Source organism: Thalassophryne amazonica, unplaced genomic scaffold (assembly GCF_902500255.1).
Source record: "Thalassophryne amazonica unplaced genomic scaffold, fThaAma1.1, whole genome shotgun sequence".
NCBI classification, from domain to species: Eukaryota; Metazoa; Chordata; class Actinopteri; order Batrachoidiformes; family Batrachoididae; genus Thalassophryne; species Thalassophryne amazonica.
The window spans coordinates 88262-112044 of NW_022986286.1; the positions used below are offsets into that span (position 1 = coordinate 88262).

A 23783-nucleotide genomic window follows, 5' to 3' on the forward strand; every position below is an offset into this window, starting at 1 on the left:
CTTGACCAATAACAGGTGAAGTTGCTCATAAACTTTAAGTTTCTTAAATATTTATTATGGCCACTCTTAAGACTTCGGTTCTCATTACAATTTTATTACTGGTAAATTTTAGAATTGATTTAGATGAGATATACTCAATATCTCACAGGAATATATCACAATTATCGGGGAACTACTTTTTGCGCAGGAATTCATCAAGCACGTCGGCCGCGGGCGCGCACTAACACAGAATACCCAGAAACTGGACAGTTGTTCGGCCATAACGAGAACGTCCAGCTTGTCATAAGCGAAGCTCGTGGCGCTTGTGAGAGTGTGGAGCAGTCCCTCCCATCCGGTTCATTTAGATGAGTGACGGTAGCAGTAACCAACCAGCGGCGTGTTCCTATTTTGATCAGCAGCTGTGCGGTTCCGCCTACTCAGTCGCCATCTTCAGCTTCAAACGAAGCTTTATTGCGCCGCAGCTGTTGTTGATCGCAAGGTTTAAATAAAGACTTGGATCTTTTGAATCGACAAAAGGTAAAACAAAACAACAGCAACGTTTTAATACTTTTGGGATTAAAATAAAAAAGTGTTTTGTGTTTGTGTGGCTACGTTAGATTAAAATGTTAGCTAAAATTAGCCTCCTGCTGTTGATGGACAGCTGTCGTTTTTAGCACTTTAAACCTTTGAAGGGTTGAACAGTTAAACAGTTTTTACTCCATGTGGACATGCGTGCACGGTGCATTTTGATCTCTGTGAAACAGGAAAAAATAAAATAAATCCATGTATCTAGATCACTCTCAGAAGCGGCCAGCCGCCATGTTGCCACTCCCTCCATGAGACTGCCTGCTCTTAAAGGCAAAGAAAAAAGAATTAAAATAGGGGTTGCTAGTGAAACGTGCTGGTATGTTGTGTCTGAGTTTAAATTAATGAAAAAAAAAACAGATGGACTGTTTCTGATTGTTTATTCACCTAATGCTATTGTTGATTGTATTTAAAATATGTGATGGGATCTTGGAAAACGCTTCCCACTGCACTGGCATATCCCCAAGTCAGTGTGATGTCATTGTCTTGTAGTTGCCATGGCAACAGCAGCTCCATTTTATAGTAAGTGAAAGTGTGCATTCCACACATGCTTTTGCGTGGTCGGAGAGGTTTCACTTGTAAACTGAGCTACCAGTACCTGGTTAATTTCGGTGGCGATGCGTTAGCAAGCGACATGTCGACACAATCACGTTACTGTCCAAAAAATGAGGTGGGCTTCATAGATAATTGGCAAAGCTTCTGGGGAAAACCTGGTCTTGTTAGGAGAGACGGCATCCATCCCACTTTGGATGGAGCAGCTCTCATTTCTAGAAATCTGGCTAATTTTCTTAAATCCTCCAAACCGTGACTAGCGTTGGGACCAGGAAGCAGAGTTGTAGTCTTACACACCTCTCTGCAGCTTCTCTCCCCCTGCCATCCCCTCATTACCCCATCCCCGTAGAGACGGTGCCTGCTCCCAGACCACCAAGAACCAGTAAAAATCTATTTAAGCATAAAAATTCAAAAAGAAAAAATAATATAGCACCTTCAACTGCACCACAGACTAAAACAGTTAAATGTGGTCTATTAAACATTAGGTCTCTCTCTTCTAAATCCTGTTTGTTGTGATTTGGCGCTATATAAAAAAATTGATTGACTGTTGTTTTCTCGTCATAAGAGAGTTTGTATTTAAGTGATTTTCTACGGGAACTGGGCTTCAAACATGTTCCAGCAAGCAGCCCAAAGCAAGCAAACACCTGGACATTCAGAACCGGGCCGAAAGAGCAGTAGGAGTGAGTCCAGCAGAGAGAGAGAGAGAGAGAGAGAGAGGTTTTTATCAGTCGGACCTGCGGCCCAGAGGACCGACGCCCAGTCGGTAACAGACATGAACAGACGGTGGCAGCGGGAAAGAACAAGTCACTTGGAAGAAAAGCGCTTAATCAGTGAATTTCCATAAAAACCACACATGAAGGATAGTTTTGTTCTTCCCTTTTTTACACAAGGGTCCGTAACTTCAGCTTGTCGGTGACGTGACACAGCGGCAGTATTTGAAGGAACGAGTGAAGTCCCACAAAAGAGAGGACATTATTTTTAAATAAAGTAAAGTAAATACATGAGCATATACGCCCAACCACAACCGACCAGTGAGCGCACTTGTAAGTTCACTTCCGGTGTCAACGCGGGGGAAAAGAGCGGATATTTTCACACTTGCTGCGGGAGGGGGCTGTGATCTAAAGTGGTTCTGTTTGGCTCATCACACGCAGGGAAATGTGTCAAACTAACACCATCTTACAGGCAACAAGCGGTATCTTGTTCATAAAATCTTTTGTTGTTGTTAACAGGCTTCCGTTCAAAATGCTTATGAAGTTTGTCTGCTTTCATCCATTGCAGTGGTTTTTCTTTTGTTTTTTTTTTCCCAGTAATTAAAGACGGCGCCGTTAAATGTGTCAAACAAACATACACCACTTTTCACACAGCAATAGAGCCTTAACAAAGTGGTGTAAACGTAGTTCAGATGCACAAAATGTGTCAAATACACAATCATGGGCAAATAAGGTAAGACATTATATTTATCTGCCCAGCGGTTGGGCGAATAGCCTTTGCCTATTTTTAACTTCTGCTGATGAATTGACGAAGTGACAGGTATTAATGATCCAGTCCGGGTCTGAGAGTTGGCTGCCCCTCGGAAAAGCCACATTAATGAGGAACGAACACTGCAGGCGACCTTGTTTCGTGATTGCACCAAGAGTCCTGGTTAGCGACTTTAATCCACAAAAAGGTGAGTCACGATTGATATCTTTACATGGTTTTGACAGAGTTTAAGTTGCGGTACTCTAGGTTTGTTTTACGAGTGAGAGCATTTTACAGATTAAATGTGAATAAGCCAGTTCTGAGTTTCTTAGTGCACATGTGTTTTCAGAAGGGGTGACAGTGTTTCTTTGTGCACAGCAGAAAAATGTTGTCAGTTGCTTTAGTCGCTAATTTTGTATTTAATTGACTGTACAGCCAGTGACACAGCACCCATTTGGCATATTTACCGGATCAGAATCGCTCAAAGAACTACAGACGCTAAAGACAAGTCCGCTTTGTTTTCACTTGGTTTAAAATGGCGACGACGGCGCGCTGCAGAATGTGACCGGGACATGTCTGACTTTACAGATGTCCAGGAAAGAAAGAAAATGTGTTGAATGTCAGTATTTTGGTGGAACTGGGTTTTCATTAGCTGCAACATCCAGTCTGTTTTATTTGGAATGCCAGCCTTTAAACCTGTATTTATTCCTCAAAATTCAGTTTTTACAAACCAGCCAACTTTGCTTAATCATAGCATTTGACACAGATAAGAAGAATGAACAGATTTGAAAAGAGCTTAAGATAGGGTTTCAGGTGGTATCAAAACCCCAAAAAAGTCAAATTTCATTGGAGGTTTTTTCTAGATTTCATCATGTTTAGCCTGTTAGGTCTGTTCTATGTAAGAATTAGTCTGCTTGAAACATTTTATCGTTTTAATATGTGGAATTCTGTTAGCTTGTAGTTAACCCTGACAAACAGACCTAAACCTAGGATAATATGTATATGTAGGGATGTGGACAATTAGGCCAGCACCTCGATTAGGTTCTGCATAATTGCATGTGAACGCATTTCCAGAAGTTGCAAAGGGCATTCCCTGCGGTTCATGTTGCTCTTGGCTGTTGGAGGGATATCCTGATCAGTTGACAGAGAAGAATTACTCAGCTCCCACCTCGTGTTTGAGTTTTCATCACAGGCAGTTGGAGAGAGAAGTTGCCTGATTTCAAGTTTTTGTTTCATCAAAATCACTTAAATTGTACCAGAAGGAAGAATAGGGATTAACAATCAATTTATAGAGAATAAAGAGTAAGTATTTCTCTTCATTTTTGCTGAATTTCAGAAGGATTGGCCTTTCACAAAGATTCTGGTTGATTGCCAAAATCCAGTGACTACCATTGTTGAGATGATAGACCATTTAAAATGGTGGTAATCCATCATTCCTGAAAAGTTCATGCAGATATCTTGGATATTAAGGAAGTTATGAGAAAAAAATATGAAGGAACAAGTCCAACTCAGTCACAAAGGCCCTATTGTTTCATCTATTCATTAAGGCCAGGAAAACAAGCTCAATTCCCAGCACAAAAACACCCATAACTTCCTTAATACTTAAGATAATCACATGATTTTGGTGTCATTTTAAAGGGTTTTTCGTGTTCTTTCTGAATGTACAGTCAGATTTTATATTGGCATGGGCTAGAATTTTATACATGTCCCTAGTATATGTCACTGACATGAATGAGCGAAGCTCTTCAGCATCTCACCACATCATGTCCAGTTTGTGGCTTTGTCTACCATTGGCTTGTGGCTTTTTACGACATTGTTGTAGGGTTGGTGGCTTTGTCTCCACTGTGCAGATTTTTCTGCACAGGTTTGTGCCTTCATCTACCATCGAGGTAGCGAAGCTCTTCACCATCTCATCATAGACATTATAAAGCATAGATGCCACACTGGTTGCTGAGGCAAAAAAAATGCAGCCGCCATCTTGGAGCGGTCATCGTAGTGATTCCATCACAAGGCACAGAGAAGGTTTGTTTTTGTGTTGTTGTTGTTGTTTTTTCTTTATCTTTCTGTAATAAAGTTGCTTTGTTCTTTATTATTTTCTCTGTTTTTGTAAAGTGTCTGTCAGCACTGTGTAAAGCGCTATATAAATATAATGCGTTGTTAGTTGTGTTATAATCAGCTGCAGAGAGCTCTGTGTGTCCACTCCCCCTGTGTGTGTGTGTGTGTACACAGTCCCCCTGTGTGTGTGTGTGTGTGTGTGTGTGTGTGTACACAGTCCCCCCCTGTGTGTGTTTGTGTGTATACACAGTCCCCCCCCGTGTGTGTGTGTGTGTGTGTACACAGTCCCCCTGTGTGTGTGTGTGTACACAGTCCCCCTGTGTGTGTGTGTGTATACAGTCCCCCTGTGTGTGTTTGTGTGTATACACAGTCCCCCTGTGTGTGTTTGTGTGTATACACAGTCCCCCCCTGTGTGTGTTTGTGTGTATACACAGTCCCCCCCCGTGTGTGTGTGTGTGTGTGTACACAGTCCCCCTGTGTGTGTGTGTGTACACAGTCCCCCTGTGTGTGTGTGTGTACACAGTCCCCCTGTGTGTGTGTGTGTATACAGTCCCCCTGTGTGTGTGTGTGTACACAGTCCCCCTGTGTGTGTGTGTGTACACAGTCCCCCTGTGTGTGTTTGTGTGTATACACAGTCCCCCCCCGTGTGTGTGTGTGTGTGTGTACACAGTCCCCCTGTGTGTGTGTGTGTACACAGTCCCCCTGTGTGTGTGTGTGTACACAGTCCCCCTGTGTGTGTGTGTGTGTGTGTGTGTGTACAGTCCCCCCCTGTGTGTGTTTGTGTGTATACACAGTCCCCCCCCCGTGTGTGTGTGTGTGTACACAGTCCCCCTGTGTGTGTGTACACAGTCCCCCTGTGTGTGTACACAGTCCCCCTGTGTGTGTGTGTGTCCAGTCCCCCTGTGTGTGTGTGTTTGTGTGTATACACAGTCCCCCCCGTGTGTGTGTGTTTTTGTGTATACACAGTCCCCCCCTGTGTGTGTGTTTGTGTGTATACACAGTCCCCCCCCCGTGTGTGTGTGTGTGTATACACAGTCCCCCCCTGTGTGTGTGTGTGTGTGTTTTTGTGTATACACAGTCCCCCCCTGTGTGTGTGTGTGTGTGTTTTTGTGTATACACAGTCCCCCCCTGTGTGTTTGTGTGTATACACAGTCCCCCCCTGTGTGTGTGTGTGTGTGTTTGTGTGTATACACAGTCCCCCCCCTGTGTGTGTGTGTGTGTGTATACACAGTCCCCCCCCGTGTGTGTGTGTGTGTCCAGTCCCCCTGTGTGTGTGTTACTGTGTGTGTACACAGTCCCCCTGTGTGTGTGTTACTGTGTATACACAGTCCCCCCCTGTGTGTGTGTGTGTGTGTGTGTGTATACACAGTCCCCCCCTGTGTGTGTGTGTGTATACACAGTCCCCCCCCTGTGTGTGTTTGTGTGTGTGTGTGTCCAGTCCCTCTGTGTGTGTGTTACTGTGTGTGTACACAGTCCCCCCCTGTGTGTGTGTTTGTGTGTATACACAGTCCCCCTGTGTGTGTGTGTGTGTGTCCAGTCCCCCTGTGTGTGTGTTACTGTGTGTGTGTCCAGTCCCCCTGTGTGTGTGTTACTGTGTGTGTACACAGTCCCCCTGTGTGTGTGTGTGTGTGTGTGTATACACAGTCCCCCCCCCGTGTGTGTTTGTGTGTATACACAGTCCCCCCCCGTGTGTGTTTGTGTGTATACACAGTCCCCCCCCCCGTGTGTGTTTGTGTGTATACACAGTCCCCCCCCCCGTGTGTGTGTGTGTGTACACAGTCCCTCTGTGTGTGTGTGTTTGTGTGTATACACAGTCCCCCCCTGTGTGTGTGTGTGTGTGTGTATACACAGTCCCCCTGTGTCTGTTTGTGTGTGTGTGTGTCCAGTCCCCCTGTGTGTGTGTTACTGTGTGTGTACACAGTCCCCCTGTGTGTGTGTGTGTACACAGTCCCCCTGTGTGTGTGTGTGTACACAGTCCCCCTGTGTGTGTGTGTGTGTGTGTGTGTGTACAGTCCCCCCCTGTGTGTGTTTGTGTGTATACACAGTCCCCCCCCCGTGTGTGTGTGTGTGTACACAGTCCCCCTGTGTGTGTGTACACAGTCCCCCTGTGTGTGTACACAGTCCCCCTGTGTGTGTGTGTGTCCAGTCCCCCTGTGTGTGTGTGTTTGTGTGTATACACAGTCCCCCCCGTGTGTGTGTGTTTTTGTGTATACACAGTCCCCCCCCCTGTGTGTGTGTTTGTGTGTATACACAGTCCCCCCCCCCCGTGTGTGTGTGTGTGTATACACAGTCCCCCCCTGTGTGTGTGTGTGTGTGTTTTTGTGTATACACAGTCCCCCCCTGTGTGTGTGTGTGTGTGTTTTTGTGTATACACAGTCCCCCCCTGTGTGTTTGTGTGTATACACAGTCCCCCCCTGTGTGTGTGTGTGTGTGTTTGTGTGTATACACAGTCCCCCCCCTGTGTGTGTGTGTGTGTGTATACACAGTCCCCCCCCGTGTGTGTGTGTGTGTCCAGTCCCCCTGTGTGTGTGTTACTGTGTGTGTACACAGTCCCCCTGTGTGTGTGTTACTGTGTATACACAGTCCCCCCCTGTGTGTGTGTGTGTGTGTGTGTGTATACACAGTCCCCCCCTGTGTGTGTGTGTGTATACACAGTCCCCCCCCTGTGTGTGTTTGTGTGTGTGTGTGTGTCCAGTCCCTCTGTGTGTGTGTTACTGTGTGTGTACACAGTCCCCCCCTGTGTGTGTGTTTGTGTGTATACACAGTCCCCCTGTGTGTGTGTGTGTGTGTCCAGTCCCCCTGTGTGTGTGTTACTGTGTGTGTGTCCAGTCCCCCTGTGTGTGTGTTACTGTGTGTGTACACAGTCCCCCTGTGTGTGTGTGTGTGTGTGTGTACATACACAGTCCCCCCCTGTGTGTGTTTGTGTGTATACACAGTCCCCCCCCGTGTGTGTTTGTGTGTATACACAGTCCCCCCCCGTGTGTGTTTGTGTGTATACACAGTCCCCCCCCCCGTGTGTGTGTGTGTGTACACAGTCCCTCTGTGTGTGTGTGTTTGTGTGTATACACAGTCCCCCCCTGTGTGTGTGTGTGTGTGTGTATACACAGTCCCCCTGTGTCTGTTTGTGTGTGTGTGTGTCCAGTCCCCCTGTGTGTGTGTTACTGTGTGTGTACACAGTCCCCCTGTGTGTGTGTGTGTGTGTATACACAGTCCCCCCCCTGTGTGTGTGTATGTTTTTGTGTATACACAGTCCCCCCCCTGTGTGTGTGTGTGTATCCACAGTCCCCGTGTGTGTGTTTGTGTGTATACACAGTCCCCCCCCTGTGTGTGTGTGTGTATCCACAGTCCCCCTGTGTCTGTTTGTGTGTGTGTCCAGTCCCCCTGTGTGTGTGTTACTGTGTGTACACAGTCCCCCTGTGTGTGTGTGTGTGTGTTTGTGTGTATACACAGTCCCCCTGTGTGTGTGTGTGTGTGTGTGTGTGTGTGTGTGTGTATCCACAGTCCCCCTGTGTCTGTTTGTGTGTGTGTCCAGTCCCCCTGTGTGTGTGTTACTGTGTGTGTACACAGTCCCCCTGTGTGTGTGTGTGTGTGTGTGTTTGTGTGTATACACAGTCCCCCCCCCCCGTGTGTGTGTGTGTGTGTGTGTGTGTGCACAGTCCCTCTGTCAGGGCTATCAGATGGAAAACTTTCACCAGCAAGTTTGCACGTGTGTAAATATGGTTTGGGGCGGGACGTCATGTTCTTGTATTAATTTGACAGTTTACATTTACATCTCTCTTTGTACAGCCTTGGAACTCTCTCTCTCTGGCCTGATACTATACACTATGTTATTTATATATATTATTTTCTGACATATAACTTTATATATATATATATATATGTGTGTATACACACACAAACATTTCTTCCGCTTCATCCGGGGTCAGGTCGCTGAAGCAGCAGCTCAAGCAAAGCCGCCCAGACCTCCTGATCCACACACACCTCCCCCAGCTCCTCCGGGAGAACCCCAAGGCGTTCCCAAGCCAGCTGAGAGACGTAGTCCCTCCAGCGTTCTCCCCGTGTTTGCGTGGGTTTCCTCCGGGTGCTCCGGTTTCCTCCCACATCCAAAGACATGCGGGTTAGGTGGATTGGAATCTTTAAATTGTCCATAGGTGTGTGTGGGTGTGTCTGTATTTGTTTGTCTTTTTGTGGCCCTACGACAGACTGGTGTCCTGTCCTGGATGTACCCCGCCTTGCGCTCTTGACTGCTGGGATAGGCTTCAGCCCCCCGCGACCCATAACTGGACTAAGCGGTAGAAGATGAATGAATGAATATTGATACTCTGCATTTTATATATATTTTCTCTGATATGTAACATTTCTGTTGTGTTTTATATAGAAATATAATGTATTAATTAGTCAGTATTTTGTGTGTATTAAGGTATATATATATATATATATATATATATATATATATATATAAACATTTTATATATGTAACATTTATATAGATGTATGAATTACATTGATACTCTGATTTATATATAGTAATTTTCTATATATAATATTGATACTCTGCGTTTTATATATATTTTATTTTCTCTGATATATAACATTTCTGTTGTGTTTTATATAGAAATATAATGTATTAATTAGTCAGTATTTTGTGTGTATTAAGCTATATATATAAAAAAACATTTTATATATGTAACATTTATATAGATGTATGAATTACATTGATACTCTGATTTATATATAGTAATTTTCTATATATAATATTGATACTCTGCGTTTTATATATATTTTATTTTCTCTGATATATAACATTTCTGTTGTTTTATATAGAAATATAATGTATTAGTTAGTCAGTATTTTGTGTGTATTAATATATATATATATATATTAATCACATGTTATCTTTTCAAATTGCTAAAATAGTTGACTTTACTGCCACTTCTCTATCATATATTAGTGTGTGTGTGTTTACGAAATACCTGTCTACAGTCTAGGCTATAACAGAATATTGTCCATCCATCCATCCATTTTCTTCCGCTTTATCCGGAGTTGGGTCGCGGGGGCAGCAGCTCAAGCAAAGCATCCCAGACCTCCCGATCCACACACAACCCCAAGGCGTTCCCAAGCCAGCCGAGAGATGTAGTCCCTCCAGCGTGTCCTGGGTCTTCCCCGGGACCTCTCCAGCGAGGCGTCCAGGGGGCATCCGGAAAAGATGCCCGAGCCACCTCAACTGACTCCTTTCGAAGTGGAGGAGCAGCGGCTCGACTCCGAGCTCCTCCCAAGTGACTGAGCTCCTCACCCTATCTCTAAGGGAGATCCTAGCCACCCTGCGGAGGAAACTCATCTCAGCCGCTTGTACTCGCGATCTCATTCTTTCAGTCATGAGCCAAATCTCATGACCATAGGTGAGGATCGGAACGTAGATCGATCGGTAAATCGAGAGCCTTGCCCCCCTACTCAGCTCTCTCTTCACCACGACGGTCCAATACAGTGACCGCATCACTGCAGATGCTGCATCGATCTGTCTACAGTCTAGGCTATAACAGAATATATTGTCCATCCATCCACAGAATATTGTATTACTGTTAATCCCACTATGAATATGTAAGTATACTCAACAAAAATATAAACGCAACACTTTTGGTTTTGCTCCCATTTTGTATGAGATGAACTCAAAGATCTAAAACGTTTTCCACATACACAATATCACCATTTCCCTCAAATATTGTTCACAAACCAGTCTAAATCTGTGATAGTGAGCACTTCTCCTTTGCTGAGATAATCCATCCCACCTCACAGGTGTGCCATATCAAGATGCTGATTAGACACCATGATTAGTGCACAGGTGTGCCTTAGACTGGCCACAATAAAAGGCCACTCTGAAAGGTGCAGTTTTGTTTTATTGGGGAGGGATACCAGTCATTTGCCTCATGCAGTGCAACACATCTCCTTCGCATAGAGTTGATCAGGTTGTCAATTGTGGCCTGTGGAATGTTGGTCCACTCCTCTTCAATGGCTGTGCGAAGTTGCTGGATATTGGCAGGAACTGGTACACGCTGTCGTATACGCCGGTCCAGAGCATCCCAAACATGCTCAATGGGTGACATGTCCGGTGAGTATGCCGGCCATGCAAGAACTGGGACATTTTCAGCTTCCAAGAATTGTGTACAGATCCTTGCAACATGGGGCCGTGCATTATCCTGCTGCAACATGAGGTGATGTTCTTGGATGTATGGCACAACAATGGGCCTCAGGATCTCGTCACGGTATCTCTGTGCATTCAAAATGCCATCAATAAAATGCACCTGTGTTCTTCGTCCATAACAGACGGCTGCCCATACCATAACCCCACCGCCACCATGGGCCACTCGATCCACAACACTGACATCAGAAAACCGCTCACCCACACGACACCACACACGCTGTCTGCCATCTGCCCTGGACAGTGTGAACCGGGATTCATCCGTGAAGAGAACACCTCTCCAACGTGCCAAACGCCAGCGAATGTGAGCATTTGCCCACTCAAGTCGGTTACGACGACGAACTGGAGTCAGGTCGAGACCCCGATGAGGATGACGAGCATGCAGATGAGCTTCCCTGAGACGGTTTCTGACAGTTTATGCAGAAATTCTTTGGTTATGCAAACCGATAGTTTCAGCAGCTGTCCGAGTGGCTGGTCTCAGACGATCTTGGAGGTGAACATGCTGGATGTGGAGGTCCTGGGCTGGTGTGGTTACACGTGGTCTGCGGTTGTGAGGCTGGTTGGATGTACTGCCAAATTCTCTGAAACGCCTTTGGAGATGGCTTATGGTAGAGAAATGAACATTCAATACACGAGCAACAGCTCTGGTTGACATTCCTGCTGTCAGCATGCCAATTGCACGCTCCCTCAAATCTTGCGACATCTGTGGCATTGTGCTGTGTGATAAAACTGCACCTTTCAGAGTGGCCTTTTATTGTGGACAGTCTAAGGCACACCTGTGCACTAATCAGCATCTTGGTATGGCACACCTGTGAGGTGGGATGGATTATCTCAGCAAAGGAGAAGTGCTCACTATCACAGATTTAGACTGGTTTGTGAACAATATTTGAGGGAACATGGTGATATTGTGTATGTGGAAAAAGGTTTAGATCTTTGAGTTCATCTCATACAAAATGGGAGCAAAACCAAAAGTGTTGCATTTATATTTTTGTTGAGTGTACAACGAACAAATTGTCTTGTATCATAGCTACAGGTATGACATTTGCAGAAAAAAAACATGTGAAAATCAGTTTAGTATTCAGAGAGTTATGATGGATTAAATGCGCTGCGCCTGTCAAACAGCACTGAGTGGAGCGGGTTGGATGTCCGGTCTAAGGCAGGATATACATCTGGAGCTGGTCCCCGGGTGCCTAAAGGCGACTTCTGCTCCTAACTGGCAATTAGGATGGGTTAAATGCAGTAAACACATTTCATTGTGAAGGGAACATGTTCCTTTGTGCATATGACAATAAAATTATTTTGAATCCTCTGAATCCTTGAATCCCAAGATGGCGGTCCCACGGCTCGTCAGCGCAGTAGGCGGCAGCGGTCAATGCGGTGTCTACTTTTTATCATGTCTATGTATCTCACCATGTCATTTCTGGTTTGCGGCTTTGTCTATCATCGGTTTGCGGCGTTTTATGACGGCGTTGTCCGGTTTGCGGCATTTCCCTACTCGGCAGATTTTTTTGTGCCATTTCCAGTTGGTGCCTTCATCTACCATAAGAGCGAGCTTCGTGCCCTTGTATTAACAAATTACACAATGCAGCACTGCTGTGATCAGTTATGATGCCAATCAGCCTTTATAATGAATGAATTTATTTTGGTCCAAAAAAGAGAAGAACTTTTCAGTACAAAACCCCCCCACAAACTGACTTGTCATTTACCCGAAGCAACCGAGAGGGTGCAGGTAGAAGCAAAAGCTTATATGCACCTAACCCTTTTTACCTCAGTAAATCTTACTCCTCACAACAAAATCAAAAGGAGCAGAACAAGCAAAACACAAACATTCGAAGATGATCAATGAACTAAAATTTCTCATCATAACAAAATCAGTAATAGCGCACATCGCACAATCCAAAAGTAATCGTAGAAAATCAGTAAACTTAATTGTCCATAGTACAACCCCTGGCAAAATGATGGAATCACCGGCCTCGGAGGATGTTCATTCAGTTGTTTAATTTTGTAGAAAAAAAAGCAGATCACAGACATGACACCAAACTAAAGTCATTTCAAATGGCAACTTTCTGGCTTTAAGAAACACTATAAGAAATCAAGAAAAAAGATTGTGGCAGTCAGTAACGGTTACTTTTTTAGACCAAGCAGAGGGAAGAAAATATGGAATCACTCAATTCTGAGGAAAAAATTATGGAATCACCCTGTAAATTTTCATCCTCAAAACTAACACCTGCATCAAATCAGATCTGCTCGTTGACATTGACCCTATGTGTCTTTTTGCAAGGAATGTTTTCGCAGTTTTTGCTCTATGGCAAGATGCATTATCATCTTGAAAAATGATTTCATCATCCCCAAACATCCTTTCAATTGTCCAAAATATCAACGTAAACTTGTGCATTTATTGATGATGTAATGACAGCCGTCTCCCCAGTGCCTTTACCTGACATGCAGCCCCATATCATCAATGACTGTGGAAATTTACATGTTCTCTTCAGGCAGTCATCTTTATAAATCTCATTGGAAAGGCACCAAACAAAGTTCCAGCATCATCACCTTGCCCAATGCAGATTCGAGATTCATCACTGAATATGACTTTCATCCAGTCATCCACAGTCCACGATTGCTTTTCCTTAGCCCATTGTAACCTTGTTTTTTTTCTGTTTAGGTGTTAATGATGGCTTTCGTTTAGCTTTTCTGTATGTAAATCCATTTCCATTAGGCGGTTTCTTACAGTTCGGTCACAGACGTTGACTCCAGTTTCCTCCCATTCGTTCCTCATTTGTTTTGTTGTGCATTTTTCGATTTTTGAGACATATTGCTTTAAGTTTTCTGTCTTGATGCTTTGATGTCTTCCTTGTCTACCAGTATGATTGCCTTAACAACCTTCCCATGTGTTTGTATTTGGTCCACACATTAGACACAGCTGACTGTGAACAACCAACATCTTTTGCAACATTGCGTGATGATTTACTCTCTTTTAAGAGTTTGATAATCCTCTCCTTGTTTCAATTGACATCTCTCGTGTTGGAGCCCTGATTCATGTCAGTCCACTTAGTGCAACAGCTCTCCAAGGTGGTTCACTCATTTTAGATGCAGACTAACGAGCAGATCTGATATGATGCAGGTGTTAGTTTTAGGGATGAAAAATTTACAGGGTGATTCCATAATTTTTTCCTCTGAATTGAGTGATTCCATATTTTTTCCTCTGCTTGGTCTAAAAAAGTAACCGTTACTGACTGCCACAATCTTTTTTCTTGATTTCTTATAGTGTTTCTTAAAGCCAGAAAGTTGCCATTTGAAATGACTTTAGTTTTGTGTCATGTCTGTGATCTGCTTTTTTTCTACAAAATTAAACAACTGAATGAACATCCTCCGAGGCCGGTGATTCCATATTTTTTGCCAGGGGTTGTATAACCACAAACTGTGTGGTAAGTCTTTTAAAGCTGACTAGAGTACCGCATAATTAACAGCCTCGGGACAGATGTTGCAAATGTTCACTCTTTTCCAGAAACACAGTGACTTTTTACAGGAGGCTGAGTCCTTCGTTTATCAACTATCAAGATTCCTCTCAAATTATACCTGGAGTCCTTCATTTTAAACAGATTTTGGACATGAGGTAAAAGTTTTTTTGCTTTGTACATAGTTTATGTTATAATGTAATCAACTAAGTCCATGAATTTCAGAATATTGAAGCAAATAAATAATGGGTTGGTTGGCTCACTGTTAGATTTATCACTGATAAGTCTTGTGACTTTCTTTTGCAAAAGTAATATTGAATTAGTATTTTTTTTTTTTTTATGAGTTAAGCACCACACAGCGGTGTGAAGCTCGCTCTTATAGTAGATGAAGGCACAAACTGGAAATGGCACAAAATGATTCAATCCACCAATATCAATAGCCTTTTGATTCCCTTATCGGTCCTGCAGAGCGGCCCTTGTTTGTTTTTGAGGGTATTTGTCGGGAAAATGTTAATTTCTCTCCATTGATTACAGACTCTGCAGCGGGTCTGTAATCAACCACTTCTGTAGCGGCTGTTCTTGATGCTTGAACCAACGAAGCAGTGCTCCGACCAACTGCTTCATTGGTTCATTGCTTTGCTGCTTTTCAGAAGGGACAACTCTGCTTCTTAACTCCTCTCAAAGCCATTTAAAGTTGTCAATCGTGAGTCACTTTTGTGTGGATTAAAGTCACTAACTGGGACTCCTGTCTTGTTTGTACAGCTCCAAACGCTGCACCGCTCTCTAGCTTCAAAGCAAATCACAGTTTAAATCAAATGACACCTCTTTCCAAACGCTGTAACACAGACAACAAACTGCAACAGACTAAAATGTTTTTTTCCTCTCAAAATGAGACGTCCTGTGTTCTTCATGAATGACATTGATGCTGACGTGCAGCCGGCTGAGCTCAGCTCAGAGGTATGGAGAGACATTCATGCCATTAATGTCTGAAACCTCCAGCAGAAGACTGCCCCTCCCTGAGCCTGGTTCTGCTGGAGGTTTCTTCCTGTTAAAAGGGAGTTTTTCCTTCCCACTGTCGCCAAGTGGTTGCTCACAGTGGGTCGTTTTGACCGTTGGGGTTTTTACGTAATTATTGTATGGCCTTGCCTTACAATATAGAGCACATTGGGGCAACTGTTTGTTGTGATTTGGCGCTATATAAATAAAATTGATTGATTGATTGAAAGGAAATGCTTTTGACAAAAAACTACAGATTTATTAATTTCTGTTTATGTCCAGAGATCAAGGATCAATTTCATATTTATTTACTTTAAGACCTCAATAAATGTTGTTGACATAGAAAACCTGTAAAGCCTACTTATAGTACACAGAAAATTCACAGAAGGTATTGATAAGGAATCGGATCGATAAGCAGAATCGATAATGGCAACCAAAACCAGGGACACAGAATAATGCATGGACTGGAATAATTAGAGCCAAATGAGAATGAAAATAATCAAGTGGCCAAAACAAAACACTATGAAGTCAAGACTGGAGCAAACGGAAAGAAAGACGAGGGGACAGAATACAAACTGGAACCCAAACAGGACTGAAACATGACACAAGGTCACAAATCGTTGAGAAAAAGTGGACAAATGAGCCTGGACATCTCCCATCACCGAAAAGCCTGTGAGTGCAGAGTATATTAAAAAATGAAACAAAACCAAAACTAACAAAACAAAAACAATGCTAACGACGACCCTTGATTGCTGTGATCATTCTGCAGCGAGTCTTGTACTCTCCACCATCACCTGCAGCTGTGTTGTCTTGACAACAGGTTTGTGTTCACGACAACAACCTGTGCATGTACAAGCACGTTTCCAGCCACAGACAGCATGCAAATGTGCTGAAATAATTACAGGTAGTTGATAAAATGTACTTGCTGTTGTTGTTTCTGTATGTGTTCCGGAGCACAGCGGTTTTTTCTGTATCTGTTAGCTGTTTAATCTGCGCAGTAGATTGATCTAGTTATCTAGATTACGATTTGTTTCCCAGTGTAATTCTTTACGTGCCTTCACTAAAGCACTCCTTCTGCTGAATCACCTCTAAATTATTTACACATTATTCACTTGCGTGTTTTTAGGAATCCGCTAGCTTAGCGTAGCTACTAGCTCTTAGCCAATTTTAGCATGGCGGCTTCTCCTGTCTCTCCCGCACTTTTCTGCTCTGGGTGTGAAATGTTTAGTTATTCCTCGGCCTCCTTTAGCAGTAACGGTACTTGTAATAAGTGTAGCTTATTCGTAGCTTTGGAGGCCAAGCTGGGCGAATTGGAGACTAGGCTCCGCAACGTGGAAACTTCTACAGCTAGCCAGGCCCCTGTAGTCGGTGCGGACCAAGGTAGCTTAGCCGCCGTTAGTTACCCCCTGGCAGATCCCGGAGCAGCCAGGAAGCAGGCTGACTGGGTGACTGTGAGGAGGAAGCATAGCCCTAAACAGAAGCCCCGTGTACACCGCCAACCGTCACATCTCTAACCGTTTTCCCACTCGACAACACACCGCGCGGATCAAACTTGGTATTGGCGACTCTGTTTTTGCGAAAATGTGAAGTTGGCGACACCAGCAACCATAGTCAATTGTCTTCCAGGGGCCAAGAGAGGCGACATTGAAGGAAATTTGAAATGCTGGCTAAGGCTAAGCGTAAATTTGGTAAGATTGTAATTCACGTCGCAAGTAATGACACCCGGTTACGCCAGTCGGAAGCACTAAAATTAACATTAATCGGTGTGTAACTTTGCAAAAACAATGTCGGACTCTGTATTTTCTCTGGGCCCCTCCCAATCAAGACCGGGGATTGACATGTTTAGCCGCATGTTCTCCTTGAATTGCTGGCTGTCTGGTGGTGTCCAAAAAATGAGGTGGGCTTCATAGATAATTGGCAAGCTTCTGGGGAAACCTGGTCATTCGTTAGGAGAGACGGCATCCATCCCCTTTGGATGGAGCAGCTCTCATTTCTCAGAAATCTGGCCAATTTTCTTAATCCTCCAAACTGTGACTATCCAGGGTTGGGACCAGGAAGCAGAGTTGGTCTTACACACCTCTCTGCAGCTTCTCTCCCCCTGCCATCCCCTCATTACCCCATCCCCGTAGAGACGGTGCCTGCTCCCAGACTACCAATAACCAGCAAAAATCTATTTAAGCATAAAAATTCAAAAAGAAAAACTAATATAGCACCTCAACTGCACCACCACAACTAAACAGTTAAATGTGGTCTATTAAACATTAAGTCTCTCTCTTCTAAGTCCCTGTTGGTAAATGATATATAATTGATCAACAAATTGATTTATTCTGCCTTACAGAAACCTGGTTACAGCAGGATGAATGTTAGTTTAAATGAGTCACACCCCCGAGTCACACTACCTGTCAGAATGCTTGTAGCACGGGCCGGGCGGAGGATTAGCAGCAATCTTCCATTCCAGCTTATTATTAATCAAAAACCCAGACAGAGCTTTAATTCATTTGAAAGCTTGCACTCTTAGTCTTGTCCATCCAAATTGGAAGTCCCAAAAAACCAGTTTATTTGTTATTATCTATCGTCCACCTGGTCGTTACTGTGAGTTTCTCTGTGAATTTTCAGACCTTTTGTCTGACTTAGTGCTTAGCTCAGATAAGATAATTATAGTGGGCGATTTTAACATCCACACAGATGCTGAGAATGACAGCCTCAACACTGCATTTAATCTATTATTAGACTCTATGGTTTTGCTCAAAAAGTAAATGAGTCCACCCACCACTTTAATCATATCTTAGATCTTGTTCTGACTTATGGTATGGAAATAGAAGACTTAACAGTATTCCCTGAAAACTCCCTTCTGTCTGATCATTTCTTAATAACATTTACATTTACTCTGATGGACTACCCAGCAGTGGGAATAAGTTTCATTACACTAGAAGTCTTTCAGAAAGCGCTGTAACTAGGTTTAAGGATATGATCCTTCTTTCTGTTCTCTAATGCCATATACAACACAGTGCAGAGTAGCTACCTAAACTCTGTAAGTGAGATAGAGTATCTCGTCAGTAGTTTTACATCCTCATTGAAGACAACTTTGGATTCTGTAGCTCCTCTAAAAAAGAGAGCTTTAAATCAGAAGTGCCTGACAGATAACCCGTAAGTTGGAGAGGAAATGGCGTCTCACTAATTTAGAAGATCTTCACTTAGCCTGGAAAAAGAGTCTGTTGCTCTATAAAAAAGCCCTCCGTAAGCTAGGACATCTTCTACTCATCACTAATTGAAGAAAATAAGAACACCCCATGTTTCTTTTCAGCACTGTAGCCAGGCTGACAAAGAGTCAGAGCTCTATTGAGCTGAGTATTCCATTAACTTTAACTAGTAATGACTTCATGACTTTCTTTGCTAACAAAATTTTAACTATTAGAGAAAAAATTACTCATAACCATCCCAAAGACGTATCGTTATCTTTGGCTGCTTTCAGTGATGCCGGTATTTGGTTAGACTCTTTCTCTCTGATTGTTCTGTCTGAGTTATTTTCATTAGTTACTTCATCCAAACCATCAACATGTTTATTAGACCCCATTCCTACCAGGCTGCTCAAGGAAGCCCTACCATTATTTAATGCTTCGATCTTAAATATGATCAATCTATCTTTGTTAGTTGGCTATGTACCACAGGCTTTTAAGGTGGCAGTAATTAAACCATTACTTAAAAAGCCATCACTTGACCCAGCTATCTTAGCTAATTATAGGCCAATCTCCAACCTTCCTTTTTCTCAAAAATTCTTGAAAGGGTAGTTGTAAAACAGCTAACTGATCATCTGCAGAGGAATGGTCTATTTGAAGTTTCAGTCAGGTTTTAGAATTCATCATAGTACAGAAACAGCATTAGTGAAGGTTACAAATGATCTTCTTATGGCCTCGGACAGTGGACTCATCTCTGTGCTTGTTCTGTTAGACCTCAGTGCTGCTTTTGATACTGTTGACCATAAAATTTTATTACAGAGATTAGAGCATGCCATAGGTATTAAAGGCACTGCGCTGCGGTGGTTTGAATCATATTTGTCTAATAGATTACAATTTGTTCATGTAAATGGGGAATCTTCTTCACAGACTAAAGTTAATTATGGAGTTCCACAAGCTTCTGTGCTAGGACCAATTTTATTCACTTTATACATGCTTCCCTTAGGCAGTATTATTAGACGGTATTGCTTAAATTTTCATTGTTACGCAGATGATACCCAGCTTTATCTATCCATGAAGCCAGAGGACACACACCAATTAGCTAAACTGCAGGATTGTCTTACAGACATAAAGACATGGATGACCTCTAATTTCCTGCTTTTAAACTCAGATAAAACTGAAGTTATTGTACTTGGCCCCACAAATCTTAGAAACATGGTGTCTAACCAGATCCTTACTCTGGATGGCATTACCCTGACCTCTAGTAATACTGTGAGAAATCTTGGAGTCATTTTTGATCAGGATATGTCATTCAAAGCGCATATTAAACAAATATGTAGGACTGCTTTTTTGCATTTCCGCAATATCTCTAAAATCAGAAAGGTCTTGTCTCAGAGTGATGCTGAAAAACTAATTCATGCATTTATTTCCTCTAGGCTGGACTATTGTAATTCATTATTATCAGGTTGTCCTAAAAGTTCCCTAAAAAGCCTTCAGTTAATTCAAAATGCTGCAGCTAGAGTACTGACGGGGACTAGAAGGAGAGAGCATATCTCACCCATATTGGCCTCTCTTCATTGGCTTCCTGTTAATTCTAGAATAGAATTTAAAATTCTTCTTCTTACTTATAAGGTTTTGAATAATCAGGTCCCATCTTATCTTAGGGACCTCGTAGTACCATATCACCCCAATAGAGCGCTTCGCTCTCAGACTGCAGGCTTACTTGTAGTTCCTAGGGTTTGTAAGAGTAGAATGGGAGGCAGAGCCTTCAGCTTTCAGGCTCCTCTCCTGTGGAACCAGCTCCCAATTCAGATCAGGAGACAGACACCCTCTCTACTTTTAAGATTAGGCTTAAAACTTTCCTTTTCGCTAAAGCTTATAGTTAGGGCTGGATCAGGTGACCCTGAACCATCCCTTAGTTATGCTGCTATAGACGTAGACTGCTGGGGGGTTCCCATGATGCACTGTTTCTTTCTCTTTTTGCTCTGTATGCACCACTCTGCATTTAATCATTAGTGATCGATCTCTGCTCCCCTCCACAGCATGTCTTTTTCCTGGTTCTCTCCCTCAGCCCCAACCAGTCCCAGCAGAAGACTGCCCCTCCCTGAGCCTGGTTCTGCTGGAGGTTTCTTCCTGTTAAAAGGGAGTTTTTCCTTCCCACTGTAGTCAAGTGCTTGCTCACAGGGGGTCGTTTTGACCGTTGGGGTTTTACATAATTATTGTATGGCCTTGCAATACAATATAAAGCGTCTTGGGGCAACTGTTTGTTGTGATTTGGCGCTATATAAAAAAATTGATTGATTGATTGATTGATTGATGACAACGTTGCTTTCGTTGCAACGTCATGTTCAACTCGTTAGACCTTTAGTTATTGATCTTTTCAGATATTGTCATTGTTCGTGCAAGATGTCGGACTTGGGAGGTTGGACAAGAATCAAACGGAAAGTTGACATTACAGGAACTACGCAAATGATGAAGAACCGTCAAACCACAAAGCAAAACGGATTACTGACAAATTGAAGTTGTTGTCGGGATTCATTCACATTTTTCAACAGTTTGAAAATTCTGATGAAGTGCCAGCTACAGGAACGAAGCTGGACGCCGGTTAAATGTTTATGTCTCCGAAAGTCAACGTGAATCTACATTTCTTGTTTCGTTTTGTCTTCGGAGTCCTTTGTTAGTGCCGTGTGACCGGGGCTTAACCCGTTACTGCTGCTGCTGGCAGAAAGCTCTGTGAGCTTTTTACATTTTCATTTAATTTCATTTTACTTTCAACTTTTCCCATCCACTGAAACTCAAACTACTCACTCTTCTTTGTTGGGTTTTAGGCCGGAATTTATGCTTGACAATGGACAAATTATCATATTAGCGCCACCTGCTGACAGCAGAGAATCAAAATTTTGTTTATTGAAGAGGGCCGACGGCCGTAGACCAGACGGCCGTTCTGGACTTTTGCAGAATGCACAGATTGCCAGTCCATCCTTGGATGCACACACCTGAATCAGGCAGTCAGGTACAAACAGGCTGGAGGGTAAACCTGAGTGACGCGCGAGGGCTAGCGGCCGGCGATCACCTTAGTATTTCTTCTGTTTTTCTTGTTTAATGCTGACAAATTATACTGTATTTCTTGTCTTTCTGATGTGTGATTCTGTTTTTTGTCTCTCTGTTCGAGGTGCAGCTCCATCCAGAGATGGGTGTGGTGTCTGTTTCTGTAACCATCCTGTCCTGTGCACCGGCAACATTTCTTGTATATTCGTTCTGTAATTTGTGTCTGTATTGTGGAACAAGCAGAGGGTCTGGTTTGAGTCTGGTCTGCTTGAGGCAGGGGTCTCCAAGCCGTCTGAAAGTCAGAGCTGCTTCATGGCTACTGAGTCATACGAAGGGCTACCAGTCTGATACGCTCCTCTGAAATAACACGTTTGCTCAGTTTGCCTTCAGTTATACATTAATAATGATTAATGATCCTCATTTGTGTGAAGACACTGATCACATTAATGATTTCTCACAATAATTATCAACAATGACAACAAGGTGACAAACAGATATCAATATTCAGCACTTTATTTCTATTAATCTCAGTCATTGTTAAATTTCCAGATGATCACTTACATCACTACATTTCATAGGAAAAATGTCCCATTTTCATGACAAACCCTTTGAACAAATCATGAACTATGTTGCACCATGTTTCAAAAAGTTAGCGATTATGTACAAGAAAAAATCTGTGGCACTTATGACAAAATTCTGTTACATGTCATGGAGACACTTTTGAATTGAACACAGTCCTTCAGTACTTTAATTCAACTTTGCCACGTTGCCACTGACAACATGTGGTGTGTGTTTGTGTGTTAATGTGAAGACTGGCGTTGCAGGCTGTTCACCAGTATATTGTAATCCGGTGTGTGTCAGATGTGCATCAGTGAGGCGTGTCTGTGTTTGTTCTTGATGGAGTTCATGTCAGAAAACGCTGATTGACCCAAACAGGCTGCCAACCTTCACAGCTGCTGTGCACACACCACTGTACGTCTTCTCTGTGTCATCACGCCACCACAGGTTTGGTGCAGCCTGCTCGGCTTTGAGGTGCAGGTCATTTTGCAGTGTTCTGGTTTCCATCTCCACCTGTCCAGCATCCAAGGTGAACATTGCACTTAGTTGCTCAGCAAACCGTGTCATGTCCACCTTCGTGGAAGGATTGGAAATGAATGACACACATGGCTCCAGCTGATCAAGGTCACAAAACCTCTTCTCAAACTCTCGCCCATGTCTCTTTATGACTTCACTGTCATTTTCTGCAACTTTGTCAAATGTCTCAGATGTCTTTCAGCACCGACTGCACAGAGGGAAAGTGCAGCAGCTTTTTTTCTCTGTAAATCCACAGAGAAGATGTTCATCTTGGCTTTAAATGTATTTAAAGCACTTAGCATGTCAACAACAGTCTTACCTTTGCCCTGCAGCTCGCACTTCAAGTGCTTTAGTTTCCCAGTAATGTCCATCAAAGACGCAAGGTCAAGTGTCCGCTCTGTGTCCTCCAACAGTGAGACGTCTTCGCCTTTGGACTGCATGAACTCTCTGATTTCAGCCAAAAGTGAAGTAAAACTCGTCCTCTGCAGAGCCGTTGGATTTCTGTGTGCAGCAGCAGGTCTCCATGTTCAGCTGACCTCTCCTCCAAGAGCACCTTGAAATCCTCTGCTCTTTTGCTTTGGAGCGGATGGTGTTTCTGACAACAGGAGTCATCACGTGCCCAAAGCCCTGCTGGTCAGCGATGCAGTGGTAACGCCTGTATGTGGGCCGATCGTAGCGGGAGCCCCGTCTTTTCCAATGGTACCTTTTTCTGCATGAAAAACTCCTTCACCGTGTTATAAACGTCAACTCCCATCGTAGTTGTCTTTAAGGAGTTCTTCTCTTGTGGAGAAATCTTCAAACACCGTCCAGATAAAAACTGCTGCTGTCCATGGACTCGTGGCACTGGATGCTAAACCACCTGCACTTAGCCAGATCCCGGTTCAGCCGATCGACCGAGTTACCAGACACAGCCGACGCTCGTCCAGCCATCGTAGATGCCCCCAGTTGGACGTCGGAGAGAGTGGAGATTAGATCGTTTCCATTTTTCTCTTCTTTAAGTATCGTCATTGCTTCTTTGACAACTTCTCCGTCTGAAAATGCCGCCACCTTCTTGATCAGAAAATGTGTCACTCTAAACGAGGCTTCGGTTTCTTTTTGTGACTTTTTCGTCGGCCTCGTGAAAACAGACTGTTGCTCACCCAAAGCTGCCTTTAGCTCAGGGCCTTTTTCTGCTCTCTTCCCGCTGGGTAGTTAGCATGGTAGCTTTTGTGA

At 43.5% G+C, this 23783-nt stretch overlaps 1 protein-coding gene across 1 annotated transcript in view; it reads left to right on the top strand.

Annotated features, from left to right (window-relative positions):
- Positions 1-426: 426 nt before the first annotated feature.
- The window catches only part of LOC117505980 (zinc finger and BTB domain-containing protein 40-like), a gene marked incomplete at its 3' end in the record, with an annotated part of 143295 nt that continues 119938 nt past the window's right edge, over positions 427-23783 (top strand). Inside the window, 2 exon segments of the mRNA XM_034165523.1 lie at positions 427-516; positions 2970-2974.